The sequence below is a fragment of the Mustela nivalis genome (genome assembly GCF_964662115.1).
Source record: "Mustela nivalis genome assembly, chromosome: 4".
Lineage (NCBI taxonomy): Eukaryota > Metazoa > Chordata > Mammalia > Carnivora > Mustelidae > Mustela > Mustela nivalis.
In genome coordinates, this window is record NC_139023.1 from 6,137,025 (window position 1) to 6,149,986 (window position 12,962).

General features: G+C 46.8%; 1 protein-coding gene across 3 annotated transcripts in view; it reads right to left on the reverse strand.

Annotated features, from left to right (window-relative positions):
• SHROOM3 (shroom family member 3) overlaps positions 1-12,962 on the reverse strand; it is a 186,315-nt gene that overhangs the window by 81,949 nt on the left and 91,404 nt on the right. The gene's annotated exons all lie outside the window — the stretch shown is intronic.

Genomic DNA, 12,962 nt, shown 5'->3' on the forward strand with positions numbered 1-12,962 from the left:
TGGCAGTCTCACTTTATTGACTCCAAGAAGCCAGTTCAACTGCCTTATTCTTTAAAAACCCACAAGCAACGTGCTTTTAAAGAGTCTAGTCGCCACGCACCACGATAACAGTTCATTTTCCCCGATCGCCTTCATTCTGCCCAAGTCACACAGTTTTATGTTGCACTTTCACATGTAGATTCAAGCAATGACAAAAATTCCCTTTACTTTCCAGCTGATCTGGTTTTGAGCCCAACTTTCTCCCAGTAGGTGTTCAGGAAACTCTTCTACTCCAAGCCGGATATCAGGGTTATTCCGCATACTTTAGAGCTCTTGCCTAGGAACCAGAAGATAAGATCGGAGAGAAAACTCATTTTTAAAGTTCTTGTAATCTGCACCTTTGGGAGGTGTCCAGAGTGCACTTATGCTGGCCAAAGGCAAGAAGGTCACAGGGTCCTGGGCAGATCCTGGCAGGCTGTTGGCTGACATTTCTTGGTGGTGGACCAGAAAGAGCCGAGCCACAGCCTCACAGAGCCACCATTCATTTTGCGCCTAGTCCAAGCCCCCACACCTTGCCTCGGGCTTTCCGTGCCTTCGTTCTAATTTGACAATAACATGTCAAGGTATCTATTACCAGTCTCATTTTATAGACTAGAGATGAAGCTCAGATTTTTTAAAAAGATTTTATTTATTTGACAGACAGAGATCACAAGCAGGCAGAGAGGCAGGCAGAGAGAGAGGGGGAAGCAGGCTCCCTGCTGAGCAGAGAGAGCCCAATGCGGGACTCGATCCCAGAACCCTGAGATCATGACTTGAGCTGAAGGCAGAGGCTTTAACCCACTGAGCCACCCAGGCACCCTGAAGCTCAGATTTTTTAAAAGATGTTATTTATTTATTTAGAGAGAGTGCAAGTGGAGGGAGGGGCAGAGAGAAAGGGAGAGACAGAATCCCAGCAGACCCCCCACTGAGCATGCCCCCCCCCCCCGACAATGTGGGGCTCAATTCCACCTCCCACACGTCATCACCTGAGCCAAAACCCAGAGTCGGACGCTTAAGCGACTGCATCCAGGCGCCCCAACCTCAGATTTTAAGTAACTTGCCAAGGTACAACTGTGTATGAGGCACAGAATGAAGAATCAGAGACCTGCCTGACTCCAAAGTCCGTGCCTTGTTCTTATAACCACCCTGGATGACCACGATAACACTGCGGGTTAAACCCCTTTAGTGACCCCACAAGTTCCTGTTGTCCCTCCTTGCAGGCAAAAGAACGTGAACACATCCATTGTCTACAGGCAAAGTCTTGGGTGCCACTCAGAGCACCAAGGAAAAGAAACCTACTTAGAAAAAACCCTTTTGCCTTATAAATCTAATGGAGGATGAGCAAAGCCCCATATCTCTCCAGAATGATTTTCTTTTTCCTCAGTAAATGGAAAGTTACTTTTTTCCCCCTTTAAAAATTGTGCTTTTTCCCAAATGAAGGACACTTAACTTTGCCTGATTCCGTCCTTATTAACTCAGCTATAAGGGACAGTTTTTCTAACTACCTTTAATGAATCCAATAATTACCATTTTTGCAAACAAGCCTTGGTTTCCCTCCCTGACACTTTATTTACCCCCAACCCCCCAATCTGGGTTGAGATCCCTCCCTCAACCTTTACCCCAATCTCTAGTAAGGAAATTCTGGCCAACTTCCCAGGACCAGAAATATGTTTCTTTCTCAATGAAACTTCTCTGATTTTTCAACAAAAGCAATTTCCCTCGCCTCTGAATGTTCAAAAATACATCATTTGATCATCTACTGAAGTCTGGATCACACTTCCCTCCCCTGGAGTTTGGGATGCCCTTCCAACAGCAGCCTCGCCTCCTAGGCTGAGAGTGTCTCGGGAGCAGGGATTACACATCGTCCCGGATGCCCCGGTACATAGCACGTGTCGGTATGGGACACGTTAATGTCCCTGGGCCATTACATGCATGGCTGTCATCTCATTTTTGAGGCCAGGTTGCTCTCGGCGCCCTTTGTCTGTGTAAGTCACGTTCTTTCAAGACCCTTCCCCAGCTGCTCTAGCCATTTCTCACCCCAAATTTAGGAGCTGAATTTTTGGTGCTGGTTACATCCTGCTTTGAAGCATTATTCGTTTTGTTGTGCGTATGCCTTGTATTCCCAATGAGAGCTACTCCTGGGGCCAGTGTCTGTCTGGATGGTGCTCTGATCACTTTTGTTCTCAACAATTTGTATTTATTGAATGCTGGGTCTCGGGCACTCTGCTGAATTTGGCTTATCATATCCCTTAGAGAACTTTGGGGTCCCCTGACTTGGTCCCTCAGCTTGCTCCAGCCCTCAGCCTTCTCTACTATAATATAGTCCAGGGGATTGACAAGTGGACAGTGACATTCTAGAGGGCAGAGATCCCATCTTTTCCACGCATCTGGGAACTCAACAGGGTGGAGTGCAGTGCCCAACAGAGAACAGATCCCCAATTAAAATGCCATTTGAGGTTTTTTTGTTGTTGTTTTATTTCCTTTGGATAAAAAGGAATTGGATTAGAAGTGTTTTCTTTTCTTTCTTTTTCTTTTTTAAGATTTTATTTATTTATTTGACACAGAGAGATCACAAGTAGGCAGAGAGACAGGCAGAGAGAGAGGGGGAAGCTAGGCTCCCTGCTGAGCAGAGAGCCCAATACGGGGCTCGATCCCAGGACCCTGAGATCAACCTGAGCCAAAGGCAGAGGCTTTAACCCACTGAGCCACCCTGGCGCCCTGAGTGTTTTATTTTTAAACATATTTATACGCTTTATATGCATCTGTACACCCAATGTAGGGCTTGAACTTACAACCCCCAGATCAAGAGTCACATGGTCCTCTGACTGAGCCAGTCAGGTGCCCCGTCATTGGAGTTTTGGAACTACTGAGCTCCAGGGGCACCTGGGTGGCTCCCTGGTTAAGCATCCAACTCTTGGTTTCGGCTCAGGTCATGATCTCAGGGTCCTGAGATGAGCTACATGCTGGGCATGGAGCCTGCTTAAGATTCTCTTTCCCTACCTCTCTAAAAAAACAAAGACAAAACAAACAAACAAAACCCCCCAAAACAGAACTACAGAGTTCACAAAACAAATGATGCTTTGTAAAACCTATTTAGAAATACCAGTGGTGATTCCGTATTACTATCAAGTGAGAACCCTTCCTCTACTGAAGGAGCTTTGCAACTGCCAGATTAAGAATTTGGTTATTTTTCTCTAAATCCAGCATGAGATCCCCCTCCTCATTAAAAAGATATGTTTTAGGCAAAAGAATAAAAGCCTGTGCCAAGTGTCTCGACTCGACGCTTACAATCTGCTGTCTGTCTGCATCTCGCCTCTCTTGTCATCCCTGGTCTGCATCTGTATGTGTCTCTGAAGGGAGCAGTGGTCTCCCCTGCATGTGCTAGAATGAAAAGCTCTGATGGGAACTTAAAGGCTCCCCCACAGGAAACTGTCTGAGCCCGTGATTTACACCCTGGTTTTCTTATTGCCTGACTGCCAGCCTTCAGAAGCCTGGGGTCAGCGCAAGTGGGGCCCCCGGCCGCGGGTGTGAACCACGAGACCGGAGACCAGCGTGTCACAGCTGCTGGAGAGTGGTGGGGAGAGGGGAGGCTGGGCGGGGAGGAGGGAGAGGTTGGCTTCTGGAAATCTGATGTGTGCTCTTGGTAAGGCGCATAATTCTGATTAGAGGACGACTCCCCCTTGACCGCAATGTTAGGGTCAGCCAGAGAGACCAGTGTCCCGAAGGTTCAGGGCGAGGATCTGTTTCCTCCTTCACCTGTCTTAGAATGTGTGGAATGGAAAAGAAACGCAGACAAGTATCACCGTTCAGGGAAGGCGTGTATCTTTCACTTTGCATTGACGTTTAAATGTTTTTACTTCCTAACATGTGAGGTCATGAGAACATGAGATAGAATCAGAAGAAGCCGTCTTTTTAGGTCTGATTTTAAAACACCAGGGAAGAAGGGAATGAGGAACACTGTTCAACAAGTATCACAGTTTCAGTTCAGAGAGATGGCGAGTTCTAGAGAACTTTCTAGAGATCTGCTGCACAACAGTACGAGGAGACTTTAAGATGGTGCAGATGGGGGCGCCTGGTTGGCTCACTTGGTTAAGTGTCTGTTCGGTTCAGGTCAGGATCCCAGGGTGCTGGGAGCCCCACTTCCTTCTGGGCCCCCTGCTCAGCGGGGAGCCGGCTTCTCCCTCTCCCTCTGAGCTCCCCCTGCTGTGCTCTCTCGGACCACTCTCTGCCGAATACATGAAATCTTAAAAAAAAAAAAAAAAGGTGAAGATGGTGAATTTGATATTATGTGTGTTTTTACCACAATTAGAAATGAAAAAAAAAAAAAAACCTTTTTTAAAAAATTAAGGGATAAATAAGAACAAGAAGAAAGTAGCCCAATGCTTCCTGAGGAGGAAGTTCATCACGGTTCCTGCGGCTGCTCTCTCCTCCTCGTCTCCCGCTTCTTTCTTTCTTTCTTTCTTTTCCCGTTTAGCTCCCTCACAGATACACACAAATATCCTTTCTCGTCGTGTGGATGAAAGAAGAAAGAGACAGATAACAAGAGTGTAGAGCAGAGAGGAAAGCGGTGCGTCGTCTTTCTCTGGAGAAATGTCTCTTTGGGACGCACTAGCCAATGGCAGATGTGTCAAGTTCCGTGTAGATGACAGGTGATGCCGAAGACGTTGAAGTCCACATAACAGACTAGTTGAGTTCTTCCTGCCAGATTGCAGGTCAGGAGTCTGCGGGAGCCCCAGAGAGCTAACAGTTGACGGCCGTTACGCCAATCGGCAAAAAAAGACACCGGAGAAGAACCCCCACCTTGTCTTCCAATTTCTCTTCCTCCCCCGCCCTCGACCCATTTTTTTTCTTTCTTCTCTAGTTGGGAGACTACGCTGTTGGCACTGACTGATTTATTGTAGGGAAGGAACTGCTTTTTAATGTGCTTTGGTTTGGTGTTTTTTCTTTTGGAGAGAAGTGCTTGTTGATCAAAGTAACAAACAACAAATGTTGTTTTAACTTATGCTTCCTTTAGTTCTGCACATTGGGAGAGGAGGAGGGCGTTGTTCTTGTTGCTGTTTTTTAACGAGCTAATGAGGCAGAATCCTCCGAACGGGAAGGGTATTTTCTCACCAAATTAAAAGCCATCTGTACTTTAAAAAATAATGAGATAAAAGTAGCTTTTCTTAAGGGAATGAAGAAATTTTAAAACAAAAAACCTCATGGTTTGAGCTCACTGCTCCATCATCCACACAGGCTGAGGAGGGAGGGAAACAGGATATTTTCCTTTTTTTTCCTTTTTTTGTTTTTGGCCTGTAACTTGAAGTAACAATAATTTACAGTCAGAGGAATCTGATCAAAATAGTTAAGACAAATGACTGCTGACGCAATCATCTTAGGTGCCAACTGAGGGATGGTTTTTGTTGTTTTATTTCTCTGAAAATATATTACCTCAGTTTATTTTAGGCCAATGAGCTCAGAGCTTTGTATGAATATCACTTCATTAATGTTACTTCCATGTATGTAATTCAGCTAAAGAGTCTTGCTACGTTCCTTTTTTGCAAAGAGGGATAAATCATCTTGGCTTTCTGCGTGTGTCCGTGATGGCACACGGAGCTCCTGTTTCCCAGATCAGAACTCTGAGACGCACTTTCCCCTGAGGGTGGAGGCAGGACGTCACATAGAAAACAAAGTCACTACCAGTTAAACCTGTTTCTCTATAGATGTTTCTTTCTGGGTGTTTATTCATCTAGAACCCGTCTTACTGAAGGACGACTATGCCACGGGTGCTGGGGGATGGAATCTGTTTGCAGGCTGGACAGCAGAGGAAGGCATCGTAAATGAGAGCTGGCCAACTGGGAAAGGACGGACACTGAGGTCCAGAGAGCGGACGGGTGTCGGCCGGGCGAAGGGCCCAGAGGGAGGAGAGCCCAGCAAGAGCCAGGAAGGGAGGAAACCAATATGGCAGGAGGAGCGTGCAAAGGAGGAAGTGGCCAAGGGGGCGGACACAGCCTGCACCTGGAGCCGCCGCGGACATGTAGGTCTGCTCAGGTCCTGGTTAGGAGTTTGAAAAAAGGAAACGGGAAAGCATTGGAAGACTTGAAGCAGAGGGACAGGATCAGATTTGTGTTTTAAAGGGATCGTTTGGGGGGACACCTGGGTAGCTCAATGGGTTGAGCATCTGACTCTTGATTTCCGCCGGGGTCATGGCCTCAGAGTCGTGGGACTAAGCCCCAAACAGGGAGTCGGCTTGAGTCTCTCCCCACTTCTCCTCTGCCCCTCCCCCCAACTCATGCTTGCGCACACTCTCCCTCTCTCTCTCTAAAATAAACAAATAAAACCTTTAAAACCAATAAATACAAATAAAAGGATCGCTCTGCCCGCAGTGCCACTGCTGGGAATGGAACGAGGCCAGAGCCCGGTCCGGACCGGCCATGAGAGGACGGCCTGGAGGTGACGTCTTCCCTCCCTGCCGAAGAGAAGCGCCAAGAGCATGGGGCTTTTGCTTGGTTTATTTAACTCTACCTCAAGCACCAGGCGTGTGGCACATAGTAGATGCTCGAATATTTGTTCAACAAACAAATAAACAGACTGACATAATTACCTCTGGAGAGGATCAAAGGGAGGGGCTGATGAAGAGAAACACTAGGAGGCGGCCTTGTTCATCTCTTTTGAGACCTTCTTTAAAACGTCGTTGGCTTTCTTAAAGGATTTATTTTATTTTGTTTTTTTTATTTCATGGATTTATTTATTTTAGAGACACGCGTGCCCAAGTGCAAGTGACGGGGAGGAAAAGAATCCCCGAGCAGGCTCCTCGCACGCCCAGCGTGGACCCCGAGCGGGGCTCCATCCCACACGCCTGAGATCATGCCCTGAGCTGCAATCAAGAGCCTGGCGTTCACCTGACTGAGCCACCCAGGTACCCCCCAAAATCTTTGTTGATTTAAAGTCATGCTCCTCTGCATCCTTTCCATGATAAAGCTATGATACAATATCTAGGTGTTTCTCCAAATAGAATGCTAACTTTAAGAAAAAGTATACAAAGTAGTGGTGTTTAATACCTGTACAGTGTGTGCGACCACCACCACAGTCCAGCTTTAGTACATCTCCATCGCCTCTGGAAGCTGCCCTGCTCCCACTCCCAAACTCTGACAACTACGAATCTTGTTTCCATAGATTGGCCTCTCCTAAAGATTTCAAATAAGTATATTTCTAAAGATTGGCCTTTCCTTACGATTTCAAATAAGTAGAAACATACGCTAGGTTATCCTCTGGGTCTGACTTCTTTCACTTAGCGTGTTTTTGAGGTTCATCCACGTGGCAGCTTGTTTCTACAGCTCCTTCCTTTTTCTGTTCAATAGTATGCCACTGTCAATGTACTACATCTGGTTTATCCATTCCTCTATTCATAGGTACGCGGGCTGTCTGCACATCTTGTCTCTTATGACTAGGGCTGCTGCAAACACTTGGGCTCCAGTCTTTGAGCGACAGAAGCCTTGTTCATTTGGATTAGGTGTGGGAGCTGGCGAGAAAGACAGATGGGTCAAGGAAGATGCCCAGATGTCAGGCTTGGGTAGCTGCACGGATGACAACTCAGGGAATTGGGAAAGAACAGACGCAGAGCAACTCTGATGGCCAAGATGACCTTGGATTGGGGCAAGGGCCTCCAAGACAGGAGTGGACATCCCCAGCAGACAGGTGGACACATGGACCTGGAAGGGGAGTTTCCCCAAAATGTCTAATAAGGGGCCATTTTTTGAGTAGCTAGATTCGTGTTGAAGATTTATTTCTCAGGCACCACGAAAGCGCAACTTTGTAACTTAGGCTCTTCTCTTGAGAAATCTGATCCAAGAAGAAGTTCATAAAACACATCAAATACTCACTTTGGTTTGCATAATAAGTCTGCCTGCTCAGCATTTCCTTTTTAAAAACTGTGGTAAGGGGCGCCTGGGTGGCTCAGTGGGTTAAGCCTCTGCTTTCGGCTCAGGTCATGATCTCAGGGTCCTGGGATCGAGCCCCGCATCAGGATCTCTGCTCTGCAGGGAGCCTGCTTCCCCCTCTCTCTCTGCCTGCCTCTCTGTCTACTTGTGATATTTCTCTCTGTCAAATAAATAAATAAAAATCTTTTAAAAACTGTGGTAAGATACATGACATAAAATCTACCACCTTAGCTGTGTTTATGTGAACAGCTCAGTGGCGTGGCGAACGTCCACGGTGTGCGGCCATCCCACCACCCAGAAGACTCTCATCTTCCCAAACTGAAACTGTATTCACTAAACCATAACCCTCAGCTCCCTAGACCCCCAGCCCCTGCCAACGACCATTCTGCTTTCTGTGCCTGTGAATTTAACCACTCTGGGTACGTCATCTAAGTGGAATCACATGATACTTGATTTTGTAACTGGTTTGCTTCACTTCCCATGTCAAGGTCTATCTCTCCTGAAGCCTGTGACAAGATTTCCCTTCCCTTCTGAAGCTGAACAGTATTCTGTTATGTGTACCAAACACATTTTGCTTATCTGTTCATCTGTCAACGCACAACTGCTTGGGTTGCTTCTTTTGAGTATTATAAATACTCAAATACTGCTAGGAACATGAGCGTTCGGATATCTCTTCAACTCCCTGTCTGCTCAGCATTTCCTTTCAAAAAATTAAAAGGTGTAAGAATTGAAAGATCTTTTTAAAAAAAGATTTTTATTTACTTATTTATTTGAAAGAGAGAGAGAGAGAGAGAGAGAGAAAGACAGCGAGAGGGACTGTGAGTGGGGGGATAGAGCGAGAGCAGGCTCCCTGCCAAACTAGGAACCGGATGTGGGAGTGGATCCCAGGACCCCAGGATCATGACCTGAGCCAAAGGCAAATGCTTAACTGACAGAACCACCCAGGTGCCCCAAGAACTCAAAGATCCTCATCAGGCTTTAACTAAGGCTAGCGGTGATACAATATCACTTAAATAATAGGTGATCACATGACCAGTTCAAGATCATAATTACAAATATCCAGCTGCACTGAGTGAGGCCAGAACTTTCTTTAGCTTTAAGGGACCCTGGGTATTGGTGGATCTTTTATTTATTTATTTATTTATTAGGATTTTGTGATACCTCCTTAAATCAACCAATACTAGAGCCCAAAAGTAAGTCCCTTATGAAATTCTTGCTTTTTCTGATAATCTGTACAGTCTCAGAAGTGACCCCATTCTGTTTGGTTTTGTGATAAAGTGTTCGGTGGGAATTTCTGAATGCACTTAAAGTTTTCTGTCGTAAGTCAGGTCGGACAGGTCTACAGTAATCCAGTCGAACTCACCAGGACAGCACTTAGCAGGGAACGAGGTTTTGACATGGGATCAGGAGGTCATACCAGTGTCAGAGAGAAAGATGAGACACACGCCAGCAAACAGCAGGGAGGCGTTCTGAAGGAAGGGCGAGGACTGTCCCGGCTCCGTTAACTTGCGTCGGTCTCTCGAAGATGCCATGTTCTCCACACATGAACAGAGCAGGCAGTTTGTGGAAACTACCAGAACAGGGCCATGCTTTCATTCTACCAGGCTCACAAGAGTCTGAAGAGAATTGCCAGGAACTAAGTTGATGAAGTAGGCAAGCTCACATAGCCGTCCACACCAGAAAACGCCATGTGGATTGTAAGAGATGTCCACGGCAAAGCGCAGCCCGACCCACAGAGCAGTCCAGCACTCCAGCAAGGCCCTGGGTCTCACCACTGCGAGGAAGGGGAAGCTGGATGGGGCTGGGCCTTTCGAGCACTCCCTCTCCTCCCAATGGCTATTTCTTCTCTTGGTCTCCAAGCCCTGGGCCTAGGGTGCTGAGGGAGCGCCCGGCCTTCCCGGAACACCCTCCCAGCACCCCACCCTCAGCAGGTATGGAGGGTGGGACAAGAAATTAAACACAGCTTGTCAAGGGGAGGGAGATAGGAAATTAAAAAAAAAATCCCAGGAGCCCAGCCGGGCCATTCTGCATGAGTAAGGTGCCTCCTGAGCAGGGCTGGGGCTCCCTGCAGACCGGAGGTGTTTCCACTAAAGGAGACCCAAGGACACAGGTCATTATTACTCGAGGCCCACAGCGGTCCTGTTACACCGGCAACAAACCCATCCCCTCTAGTTCTGGATGACATTGGCAGCTGAGCAACCCCGGGTGAGAGGAGAAGAGGCCCCTCTGCAGGGAGGGCCAGACTCCCCCTACCTCAATGGAACCTCTCCAGGCTGCACCTCCGGACCACCTAGAAAGCTTTCAAAACTGGAGGTCCAAGACCAACCTTGAACCAAGCGAGTCAGAATTCTGGGGGATGATCCCAGGCACTGCTATTTTTAAAAGCTCCCCAGGTGATGTCCCTGCTCAGCTAAAGGTTCAGAACCCCAGCTGGTCAGTCTGCAGGGGATTCTAGCGGCATAAACTCTGGGAATGTCCATTAGCGACTTACTGCCCACGATCCGTAAGACTACACAGAGGTTCCTCCAAAGAAATACGACTTAGGAAGCCGTGTAAGTTAACTAGGGCTGCCATTACAAAATACCCAAAGTCAGGTGACTAAAACAGCACAAACAAATTGTCTTAAAGTTCTGGAGACTGAATGTTGAAGACCAAGATGTCAACAGGGTTGGTTTCTCCTGAGGCCTCTCTTGGCTTGAGGATGCCTGTCTTCACTGTGTTCTCATATGATCTCTCCTCTGTGGGCATCCGTGGTGCCCCTTTCTATGTTCAAATTTCTTCTCTCTTCTCTTTACAAAGACGAGTCGGACTGTATTAAGGCCCACCTTAAGGGCCTCATTTTAACTTAATCACCTCCTAAAAGACTCTCCCAATAACAGTCACATTTTGAGCTCCTTGGGGTTCTGGGCCTCAACATATGAATTTGGGAGGGTATGAAATTCAGCCCATAACAAGAAGTTCTTTAGACGAGAAGGTTTTCCTAAATGAACTCTTTGACTTCACAACTACCAAATGTCTCATTTACTTAAACTCAGAATTTTCAGAACAGCCTGTTAAGAAAAAGAGTAGTTTTCAAAATTATACGAATGCTGAGCCACTCCGCATGGTAACTGACTACAGGCCTACAGAGAAAATGCTCTTTTATATGGTCAGAATTAATGCCAGGGAGTAGCTCACCTGTTTTGAAAATCTGGCTCATTATCTTCAGCTGCTAGGAAATGAAAACTCAACATAGTTGGTATGTGTAACCCAGATAAGAAATTGTTTGAACAGTGAGACGGGGTGTTTCAAAACTGCAGCTTCGAGTGAAGGAGGTTTCATGACTCAGATTCCTGCAGAAACCAAGAAGGAAAGTGGACGGAGTGAACCAAGGAGATGGGGGCACCTATCGCGCTCATGCCCAGTCCAGAGGGCCTTGAAGAAAGTGGGTTCACTATTACCTAAAGTCCCACATTCTTGGAAAAAAGTGCACATCTGGGCTTTTATGTGAAAATTTTCACTTACTGTTTTAAGATTTTATTTATGTATTTGACTGAGAGAGAGAGAAAGCCCAAGCAGGAGGAGCCACAGAAGGTGAGGGAGAAGCAGGCTCCCCGCTGATTAAGAAGCCCGATATGGGACTTGATCTTGGATCATGACCTGAGCCCAAGGTAAATGCTTAACCAACTGAGCCACCCAGGCGTCCCAGCTGGATATCTTTTTAAAAAAAGGAATGAGGGGTGTCTGGCTGGCTCAGTTGGTGGACTGTGACTCTCCATCTTGGGGTCATACATCCAAGCCCCACGCTTGGATTACTTAAAGATTACTTAAAAGTAAGGTCTTTAAAAAAATAAAAATAAAAGCAGCTGGATAATGGGAAATGATGCTTGTTTTAAGTCTTCACCGTGAAGTGCTATTGTAGGCAGAATTCTAACGACAGCCCCCAATTTCTGTCCCCTGGTTATTATCAAACATTAATTGAGGTGCTGCTGTGAAGGGAGTCTGCAGATGCAGTTAAAGCCCCAAGTTAGTTGACGTTAAGTTGCAGAGATTATCTAGGTAAGTCAGACCCAACCAAGTGAGACTTTGTATTTATTTTTTATTTATTTTAAAGATTCATTTATTTGAGAAAGAGTGAGAGAGAGCATGAGTAAGGGAGAGACAGAGAGAGAGGGAGAAGGAAACTCCCAATGTGGGGCTCGATCCCAGGACCCCGGGATCATGACCTGAGCCAAAGGCAGATGCTTAACCGACTGAGCCACCCAGGTGCCCCCCGATGTGAGTCTGTTTGAAAGCAGAGTTTTCCGTTCACAATGGCAGAATTGGGAGTCAGAGAAATTCAACAGGTCTTGAAGCTGGAGGGGCCACAGGAGAAGAAACGCAGGCTAACTCTAGAAGCGGAGGGCTGCCCAGAGTGAGAACTGAATTCAGCCAACAGCCCAAATGACCTTGGACATGGGTTCTCCCAGGAGAAGACAGAGAACCCCACCCAGCTGATACCTTCATGTCAGCCTTGAGACCCAAAGCAGAAAACCCAACCAAGTCACACGCGACTTCTGGTCTCAAGAACTGTGGGCGGACACATTTGTGCTGCTGTAAGATGCTATGCCTGCGGTCATATGTCACACAGCATTGGGAAAGCACCTAATGTTGAGAAGGTTCTGGGGCAACTGGAACTGGGATGTAAAATGATATAACCACTCTGGAAATGAGCATGGACATTTTCTATAAGGTCAAGGATACATCTATTGTATGATCCAGAGTTCCACTCCTATGTACTTCTGCAGGAGAAAGGAAACCAGATGTCTCCAAACACACTTGTACACAAATACCCCAAGCAGCTTTACTTGTAATGGCCCCAAACCGAACACGGCCCAAATGTCCTTCAACGGGAGACGGGATAAACAATGAACTACTCACTAAGCAACAATATGAATTTTTAAATTTAATGTTTAAAAACATTGTGTTGGGGCGCCTGGGTGGCTCAGTGGGTTAAGCCGCTGCCTTCGGCTCAGGTCATGATCTCGGGGTCCTGGGATCGAGTCC